General features: G+C 33.2%; 1 protein-coding gene across 3 annotated transcripts in view; it reads left to right on the top strand.

The window, feature by feature from the left end:
* The window catches only part of LOC140434866 (uncharacterized), a 541,244-nt gene that overhangs the window by 69,562 nt on the left and 460,912 nt on the right, over window positions 1-10,770 (top strand). The window lies entirely within an intron of this gene.

The raw sequence follows: 10,770 nt of genomic DNA, 5'->3' as shown, positions 1-10,770 counted from the left end.
CAATATATAATATAAATACAACCGAATATAAAATAAACCACATACACTAATATTATAAATTAATATAATATAATAATATAGTATACTAAAAATTAATAAATTAATTCGAAAAACTTTTAAGATTTAATTTCAATTCAGGGTCCTGCCATCCACTTGTATGTATTTTGACCTTATTATGTCTGCTCAGAGAGACTTAGATTGAAAATTAATCTCTCCCATGATAATAGAATAATTATAAAACTAATATATATATATATATATATATATATATATATATATATATATATATATATGTATATATATATATATATATATATATGTATATATATATATATATATATATATATATATATATATAGACGTTACAACGATATCTAATAACAATCATAGTAGAAATCCAAAGATTTTTTACTTAGCGAAACTAAAATTCAGATAATTGTCTAGTGCACTTTCTACAATTTACAAAGCAGACATATTGATAAATTAAGGGATAAATGAAATCTACAATTTACAATCCACGACCTGTCGATCCACTACGGCAAAAATCTTTCGCGAATTAGTTTCTAATACTAACAAACTTAAGTAAATAAATAAAGCAAATAGCGTTTGAGATTTAATTTCAATGCAGGGTTCCTGCCATCCGCTTATACGTATTTCGAGCTTATTAGGTCTCCTCGGAGCGGCTTATGCAGAAGCTCTGGATTTTAAAACAAATCTCTTCTGTCAATATAAAATAATTATAAAAATAAAATAGATAGTAAAGGATAGTTCTATTGTCAGTCAAATACTGGTAAAAAAATAATACACTTTTCAGGATGGACAGATGATAAAATAATGTCTGACAACTGTTGCAGAAATAGCATTTCCTGATAAAATAAATAAAATTTTACACATGGGTTAACAGAAATGTGGTAAACTAAATGCTGAAATTATAAAACCCTTATAAGGGTGGTGTCTGGTAAAGAATATACAGCAATTATGCCAATATTATATGTGTGTGATTAATAAATATGACTTTTTGTCATTGTGCGATTAATAAATAAAATCATTTAAACAAACAAAGTAAAATTAAGAGACAAAAAACAATCTAGTAAATTGAAATTAAACAAATAAATAACCAATAAATACTACTTACATGCCAATACAATGATTAATATTTAGTGTTTTAGAAAACATAATTCACCAGTTTACCACAACAATTTGAACTATGTTTTCTAAAACACTAAAAAACAAAAAAAACAATAAAACACTAAAAAACACTAAAAAATAATAAAACACTAAATAATAATCCTTGTATCAGCATGTAAGTAGTATTTATTGGATATTTATTTATTTAATTTCAATTGACTAGATTGTTTTTTGTCACTTAATTTTACTTTGTTTGTTTAATCAATTTTAAAGTCATATTTATTAATCACACACATATAATACTGGCATAATTGCTGTATATTCTTTACCAGGCAGCACCCCAATACGGGTTTTATAATTTCAGCATTAAGTTTACCATGTACCTTAAGACCTGAACATGCATAGCAAATTATAGTATGCGAAACCGGGCATTGGTGGTAGAATAAATAGATTGTGAGTAAGTCTTATTCTTATTTCTTTTTATCTGGCCTTACACAGACAACATGTTTAAGATTTAACATATTCAAGATTATTTTAAACATTAGTTTATAAAGATTCACCATTGCAAGGAGAATTAAAGACTTGTCCGAGTGCATAGCAATAACTCCTCGTGAACACACTGCAAAATTCGAATACTCTTTTTTGGCACTTAATGAGAGTTGCGTTATTAGCGATACAGCACAACTGGCTATATTTTTACTTGGTACTGACACCAAATTTAATATTTCCAAAGAATTTTGTTAAAAGTCTATTGACTAAATGTGCCTGTGTTGGAAAAATTTTCAATTTTATTAGAAAAGATTATTAGTATATCGACAGATAAACTACGAGCAATGTCAAGCATATAGAGGAAAGAGTATCGGTAAGGCCATTTCAAGACATTAAGAAGGTCACAGGAAGGGAAATATTCTTTAACCATTGGTAAATTCACCAGGAAAATGTGTATGTCAAAAGATTGAGTTTGCCACATCTCCGTCTTTGTTAAACGTCATTTTATAATATTTTATAATTACATGGATCAAATGAACTGAAATTGTAGAGGTGAAGTCGTATAAAACATTTTGAATTTACAATTAAATAAAATAGGGGTCATTCATCGAGCTAAAAAATATCCTATCTCCTAAGTTCGAACAAGAAATACACTTTCACAAAACTTTATTACAATCCGTTCAGTGATTTTTGAATATTAGCTTGGACAAACATCGTGACTCGAGATTTTTATATATAGGATATATACTTAGTGACGTTAGAAGTGTTTAGAACACCCAGAAGGAATAATTTCTTGAACTTAATTTTTTGGCAACAGAATGACTATATTTAAAACATGCTACGATAACAATATCTTTTCTACTTTTTGTTAAAATAAGTTTTATTTTTAAATTTTTTTGTGAAGAGAACGATTTGTGAAAACCGGTTGGTATAGAAATTTTTAGTTATTATTCCTCAGTCTTATTGTATTCAGTGTAAGAAAAGCCTCAAGTTCGAAAACACCAAAATTACCAGCATGTTAGCGATTTTGACAAGAGTAGAATTATTGTGTATAGAGATATGGGTTTGTCGTATCGCGAAATTGGCCATCGTGTTAATTGTACGGTAATGACGGTCATGCGTGTCTGTCGTGTGTAGACAAACGAAGGTAGAGGAACACGAAGAAGACCAACTGATCAACCGAGGCGTACCACAGAGCGTCAAGATAGGCGCTTTAGATTACTGGCTCTGCGAAACCATTTTGCTACTATGCGTCAAATTGCTGACCAATGGTTTGGAGTAGTAGGTAGACCTGTTAGTATGCGTACACTATACCGTCGCATTCGAGCTTTTGGACTGGTTTCATTCCGCCCTCGACTAGTGCTTTCTTTGGCTGCAGACCACTGTCATCAACGTTTAAATTAGTGCAGAGAACGGCAGCATTGGGTGGCAGAATGGCGTAATTTAGCATTCAACGATGAATCACGATTCTGTTTAGGAATACATGATGGTCGTAGGATGGTAAGACGCCGCCTTGGAGAGCGATGGGATATCGGTTTTGCTGTTGAGAGGCATGTACATAGGACAGTTGTAGTAATGGTTTGGGGGCTATTGCCTATAGTAGCTGATCACCACTTGTTTTTATTCGAGGCAATATGACAGCTGCGCGTTATGTTGATGACATCTTACAAAAGACTTTACTGCCTTATCCCGACGGCCGTCGAGACGTCCTTTTTCAGCAAGACAACGCGCGTCCCCATATTGCTCGTCAAACTATGGACTTTCTCCAAGAAGCTGGCGTTAATGTTTGGCCGTGGCCGCCTTGTGCTCCGGATTTAAATCCTATCGAACATGTATGGGATATGTTGGGTAGGAGACTGTCCACGTAGCACCATCTTCCACAGACTCTGGCACAGTTAATACATGAAGTTCAAGTTGCTTGGGACGAGGTGCCACAAGCAGACATTAACAATCTCATTTTGTCAATGCCTAGACATATACAGGAGTGAATTCAGCTACGGGGTCGCCAAACACATTATTAAGTTTTTTTTGATTACTTGTAAATAAAAATTCTTGACAACGTTATCGTTTCATTCTTGGTGTAAATCTACCATGTTGCCAAAAAATTAAGTTCAAGAAATTATTGCTTCTGGGTGTAACACTTCTAATGTCAATGAGTATATAAATATCTTATTATGATATTATGCTTTCATAATATGCTCTCCATATATATATTAAATAATTGTCCTGTGGTAATTCCGCGGAGTTCGTAATATTCTTCTCCAACAAAACATTCTCCAAAAGTCATACATGCATGTCAATATTGAGAATATTAAGCAGTTGATCAACCTCATTTTTAAAGTTTAAGTATGAGCTTACAACCTCAAACCGGTCAATGGTGGTTATGTGTGGATAATTGTTATGTAGTCTATTAACTATCTGATCTGATCTTTGTCTTTGATTTGTCTTTGATATTTTTAACTTCATACGAAATATTTGACATTCGTTTTTAACTAGTCGGATGAGATCAATTAACTCTTCTTGACTATTTGTAGAAAGCGCTGTGTCTTATGCAAAACGAAAATTGTTTATTTTTCGACCCTTTATTGAGATGCCCTTTTTCCATTCTTTGTGCTCTTCTTATAATATGCTCCTCATATATATTAAATTTGTGGAGACAGTATACATCCTTGTCTGACACGTTGTTCTGGATGGAATTCATTTGAGAGTGTGTCAAGCACTTCAACTGTTCCAGTAATGTAGTAATATCGAGAATGGTTCTCGATATTCTACTAGTATAAAATTTTTCTATGTTTCTCCAGGATTTTTTAAAATAATTTTAAGAATATTTAAAATATTTAATTGGTTTTATACGAAAATACTAAAAATGAAGTCAAATTATTATTCCACGATATATTTCTTTAGAAACGCATTGAAATATTACGCATTTAGTTTTTATAGCGTGATGAAAACCTCTAAATCTCGTGATGATTCCTGTTCAAAAGCCGATAGCTTCATTAAAAATTAAAATGAAACTTAAAACTCTTGTAATCTGAAGAGTCCATTACTTGTTAGCGCGTATAATCTTTATATTGCGTCTTCTTTTTACTGCCCAGTGGCGTAAACCATTAATATTTTATCGTTATATACTGACTTTTAAAGCAAGATTCAGAAAAGTGTTTATAATAAAGATTCTGGTAACCCCGGGCGCTTTAAAGAACATAAATATTATGCATAGGTTTTTTATTTTAAAGATATCTCAGGTACATACAGGAACTACCAGTACTCCAAACGAGAAGATATTAAAGGAAAATAATATTGATACATTTATTGCGAAGATGTGGCTACATGTATCTAAGAGACAGAAGATCAAAAGTGTATAAAAAGTTATTCTTCCAATGTTTGTTTGAGTACATTCGTGTTGTAATGTTAATAAAAAAGGGCTATTTCAACATGTTGCTTTTCTCCCCCTTTCTCTATTTTTCATTATAACTCAGAAAATATCGACCGCACTAAAAAGTTTGCAAAAAAGAAATTGTATGAAATCGCAATAACAATTTAAGTTTTTACCATTTTGTCGAAAGATTTAAAATGGTCGAAGTATTTAACAAAACCAAATAGTTTATAATCAGTTCCCACTAGGTCTTACGCTCGCGCCTTTACCGCATACAAACGACCTCAAATATTGATTTCAGCAAAAAAAATGAAAAAGATCAAAATTGTATAAAATATAACTATGTACATTTTTTTATGTACATTGATGTCGTAACAGTAATAATAAACGTAATAATTCGATAATTGTGCTTCCTTTTCCTTCGCGAAATGCCACGAACACAACATAGAACTCCACGCCCTCTTCGTAGACTTTAGATAAGCCTTTTTCTGCATTGAAAGAAATTAATTATTAAATGAAATGAAAAATTAAGATATACCGGAAAATCTAATCAGATTACCAAAAATGACTATGGATGGATCTCGAGCTAAAATAGCAACAGAAGAAGGTAGCACAAACTTAATTGCAATAGAAACAGGGGTGCGACAAGACGATTTTCTGTCAATCACACTACTCAACAGAGCAATAGAAGGAACAGTCAACGCCAGCGAAATAATAACATATGTAGATAACATAGTTCTTATGAGAAGAGATAAGGAAAGATTAAAAGAAGCGGCAAAAATCCTGGCAAATAAAGCACGGAAAAGATATTCAAAAATTAACTACGGAAAAACAAAATTCTAGAGCAGAGAAGATAACAAGACAAAAAAATAAAGATAAAAGCTTCTTCTTCTTCTCGTAGCACTACAACCCTGGGTGGGTTTTGGCTGACTGCACAACTTGCTTCCATCTTGAACGGTCGTCCATAATAGGTGGGTCAGTGAGTAGCCCTATTGTTCTTAGATCTGACCATATATTCTCTCTCCATCGCATTCATGGACGTCCTAAGGGCTTCCTCCCATGTTAACTTGGCAAGGCGGTTATTAGGAAGTCTATGGACAGGCCAGCCCATCTTAGACGTTGGGATTTTATCTCTTGGACTATATCGCTCGCTCTATACATCTGCTTGACCTTAGCATTTGTTCTCATTCGGTATTGGTTGCTATTATTGTCGTGATAAGGCCCAAAGATTCTTCTGAGGATTTTCCTCTCAAAACATCTAAGTTTTCTTTCAGTATATTTGGTCACGGTCCATGTCTTACATCCATAGATGAGCACCGGTCTAATCACCGTTTTATATATTCTAATCTTTAATGTTCGTGCTAGGCTTTTAGATTTAATAGTATTGTGGAGGCGGTACATAAATCTGTTTGCTGCCTGAATTCTTCCTTTAATCTCTTCCGCGATATCGTTATCTGCAGTGATTGTTGCTGAGATATTTAAAACTCTCCACTCTTTTAAAGTTATATGGGTCTATTGTAACATTTTGCCCTATTATATCTCGTCCCTTTTCTCTGTTGATGCACATGTATTTGGTTTTCTCTTCGTTTACCCTTAGACCAGTTTTCTTTGCCTCTACCCCCAATTTATTAAAAGTCTCCTTCACATTGGTAACTGTTTTTCCCACAATGTCAATGTCATCTGCTTATGCTAGTAGTACTTTTGGTCCATTTACTGTCAGTAATTATGTTTTAAGTTGTGCTGCTCTTACTACTTTCTCCAGGATGATATTAAAGAGGAGAGGTAACAGCGCATCTTCATTTCAGGCCACTGCTTATTTCGAAAGATTCTGAGAGTTTATTACCTATCCGTACTCTGGATCTACAGCTATTCACACATAACTTAACAAGCTGGATAAGTTTTTTTGGAACTGAAAGTTCTGCCATTGAATTCCACATCTGATCCCTTTTAATGCTGTCGTATGATTGCCGAAAATCTATGAAGAGATTATGGATAGTTCTATTGAATTCCCATCCTTTTTCAAGCAGCTGTCTTAGAGTAAAGATCTGATCTATGGTTGATCTATGTTTTCTGAAGCCGGCTTGGTATTCCCCCATGAAATTTTCTACAAACGGTGTCAGCCTACTTAATAGGATGTTCTATAAGGTTTTATACGCCGTATTAAGTCGAGAGATGCCTCTATAATTAAAGCGCTTGGTTTTGTCTCTCTTTTTATGAATTGGGATTATTACAATTTTGTGTCATTTTGTTGGTATTTTCTCTTATTTCCATATAAGTGTTATTAGTTTGTATATTTGCTATGTAGAGTTTCTCCTCCGTACTTAAGGAATTCAGCCAGTATATTGTCAGAGCCTGGAGCTTTTCCGTTCTTCAATTTGTTAATTGCTTCCAATGTTTCATCTATTTTGGGGTCCTCTACCGGTAGGTTTACCCCAAAATATATATTTTCTCCATGTTCTTCCTCTTGATGTATGTTTAGTAAAGTCTTGAAATATTCTTGCCATGTTTGGAGCAGTTCTTTTTCATTTATTATTAATTCATCATTTTTTCTGAGTATAGACACGCATCTAGATCTGAAGCCTTTCTTTTCGTTTGACACTGATTTATAAAATGCTCGACTATTTGAGTGTTGCCTATTCCTTTCCATTTCTTCATATTTCTGTTGTTCGTACTTCCTTTTTTTCTCTCTAATTAATTTTCTTGTTTCTCGACGTGAAGTTGCATAGTTTTCTTTACTTTCTGCTGTTCCTTGTTGAAGCATATTGTTTCGCTTTAACTGTCTGTCGTTTTTATTGACATTCTCTATCAAACCATTTCCTTGTTCTCTTCCTGCTTTTTCCTATTATTAGTTCTGCTGACACCGTAATTGATTTTTCAATTTGTTGCCACAGCCTTTCGACATCATTGTTTTGGTCTAGTGTATTTAGATGCTGTTTAATTTCTTGTTTGTTATTTTCTCGGATTTCCTCATTTTGCATTTTCTCGACGTTCCACTGTCCCAATGCTTCGTTGGCCTTAGGTTTCTCTGAAGATGTTCTCAACCTGATTTTTGCTCTTACTAGGTGACGGTCTGTATCTCCATCTGCTCACCTGAGGCTTCTTACATCCAGCACATTACTTCCATGTCTAGCTTCGATAATTACGTGGTCAATTTGGTTCCGCGTGGAGTGGTCATTAGAGACCCAAGTCTGTTCATGAATGTTTTTATGTTGGAACATAGTAGACTTTACAAGCATATTGTTAGCCGATGCTATCTCTGAATAAGGGAGTAATTGTGAATGGCAAAAGTAAGATAAGTGAAAAAGTAACGACATCGAAATGGTAGCAGGCAACAAAACATACTGGAAATATCTTAGGCTAATAAACGCCAACAATTTATTCAGAAATAAAAAATCTGTACTTTGTAAACTGCTACTCCAAAAAGAATTGTAGTTGTTGTGTTAAACCACTTACGACGATTTTTCAGTCAGGAAATCCTTCGCCCTTCTGGTCCCGTTTTACTTCTACTTTTTCTTGTAGAAATAATTGCAGCAACCCATATCTTTTGCTGTTCCTCATGATATTACCGGGGTATTCGATTTTGTCTGTTTTTATTGTGGTTAACAACTCTTTTTTTTTAATTCTTAATAAAACGCCCTGGTTAGTAACATGATCGGTATGGAATATATTCAGGATTCGACGATAAAGCCACATTTCGAAAACCTCAAGAGACATAATGAAGGGAAAAGATATACTTAGATTTATTAAAGCGAAGAGACTGGGACTGATTAAAAAGGTCACCAGATGGAAGTCAGAAACTGAAAGACCAAGGGGAAGACCCTGAGATAGATGAGAAAACCAAGTCATGAGATATATCAAAATCCTAAAAGTGAGAAACTGGAGGGAACTATGCACATATCGAAACAGAAGAAAATTGTAACGAAAGCCAAGTCACACAACAAACTTTGACAATGCACAAGAGGAATGTGGAGTGATTCACCGCAATAAGAGAATCAGAGAGCTCTAAGTAAGAGCGGCAAGCATTCCAACAAGAATGAAAGGTCTTGATGGTAGTGTATTAAATTGATAGCTTAGAAAAAAAAAAACAATAAAAGTTATAAAACATAAAGTTAGCAAAATTTTAAATAAAAAAGATGCAAATCAGATATGAAACTGATACTTCCTAGTGTTAACTTTGGATTTTTTTTTGTTAAAATTCCTTATTTAGTTGTGTTTTGTATGTAAGTCGATTAAATTGTCCTACTTTGTGATGTAATAATTTCTTCGATAATACCATTTCAAATTCAGTCGTATTTAATTTTCAGATAAATGTAAAACGAAGCAATTTTAATTTTGAAATTTAAACATTACATGCAAAGAAGCGATATAGTGTAATGACCACTGACTACTCAATATAGAATTTATGTGAATAAAAACAAACAATACTGCAATACTGACAAGTCAATTATAGGCTTTCATGTTGTTGAAACAGATGGGAAAGCGCCATATATAGAAACTTACGTTATTAGAAACTTGGAACTTGCAAAATGAAGTCAATGAAGACGATACACTGATTTTTATCAACGAGTATTCCCAAATTGGATTGCAAGAGATTTTAAGTCGAAACAATAAGATTTAAACGTGATGAATAAAAATTGCTTTTTAGATAAGGAAATTTTGAAGGCACAAATCAAAATTACTAAGTTTAATGACGGGAAAATAACAAATGAATAGAAACAAAACCACTATCCAAAATAAAATTAAAAGATAGTTATATATTTGTAATTCATAATTCACAATAAAAAATATACGTATCGCAAAACTCTTGAACCAGAAATATCTAAACATCTAAACAGATAGCTGAACAGTAATCATAACAAAATGTCAAAATATCAAATATATACTTTAGTATTTCTGTTATTAAAAACGCCCAATGAATTAAGCAAATAATTAGGCAATAATTACTTCCAATTCAGACGTGAAAAGTTTTACTAATTTGTGATCAAACGCTATATTTGGCTTATTTCATCAAAGCACTAGAAAGCTTTCGCTGAAAGTTCCAATCGTTTGCACATTTTAGTGTAGTAGATGGCGTACACAACGTTTTATTTCGGAGATACAAAACGGGGTGGTAATGGTGCAGCTTTCATATTTACCAATAAACTAAGAAACAAAGTGATTGATTTTAAAGCTATATATGAAAGACGATCTTATGTCAGAATAAAGAATATGCAGTCTAATTTAACATTTACTCCGACTGAGAATACCAAAGAAGACGACAAAAACAACATCAAGAATGACATATTAATTTTACTAGGCAATTTTAACGCAATGATAGTGTAACGAAATTATATTTGCTTACCACAGAATAAGAATATGGGGTAGAAAATTGGGGACAGAAACTAAAGGGGTTGAGCAAGGGCAAGCAAAACAATCGTTACTGGTGCGAACGGCACTCAGGGGGTTGTTGGAGAGCTGGGGTCATGGATAAGTTGAAATAAATGGGTCGGATTGGGGTATCTACACAAAAAATTAAACAAAGGGGTTATTTACGTAAATCTCCTGGGCAACTGGGCAAGTAAAACAACAAGGAAGGGCTTCTAGCAATTAAGAACAATGGCGCCGCTTTGAAGGATCCTAAACTTGCTGGAGGAAAGAAGAAAAGGGCTCTTCCTTCCTAAAAAGTAAACACACAAAAAAAAGGTTAGGAGATTTTTCTAAACTAAAATAAACAAAATGGTTGTAGCAATAAATTAAACATTTATTTGTGTCTCTAACAAACAGTTACAAAAATATAAATT

The sequence above is a fragment of the Diabrotica undecimpunctata genome, chromosome 2 (assembly GCF_040954645.1).
Source record: "Diabrotica undecimpunctata isolate CICGRU chromosome 2, icDiaUnde3, whole genome shotgun sequence".
NCBI classification, from domain to species: domain Eukaryota; kingdom Metazoa; phylum Arthropoda; class Insecta; order Coleoptera; family Chrysomelidae; genus Diabrotica; species Diabrotica undecimpunctata.
This window is presented reverse-complemented; position numbering and strand designations above follow the sequence as displayed.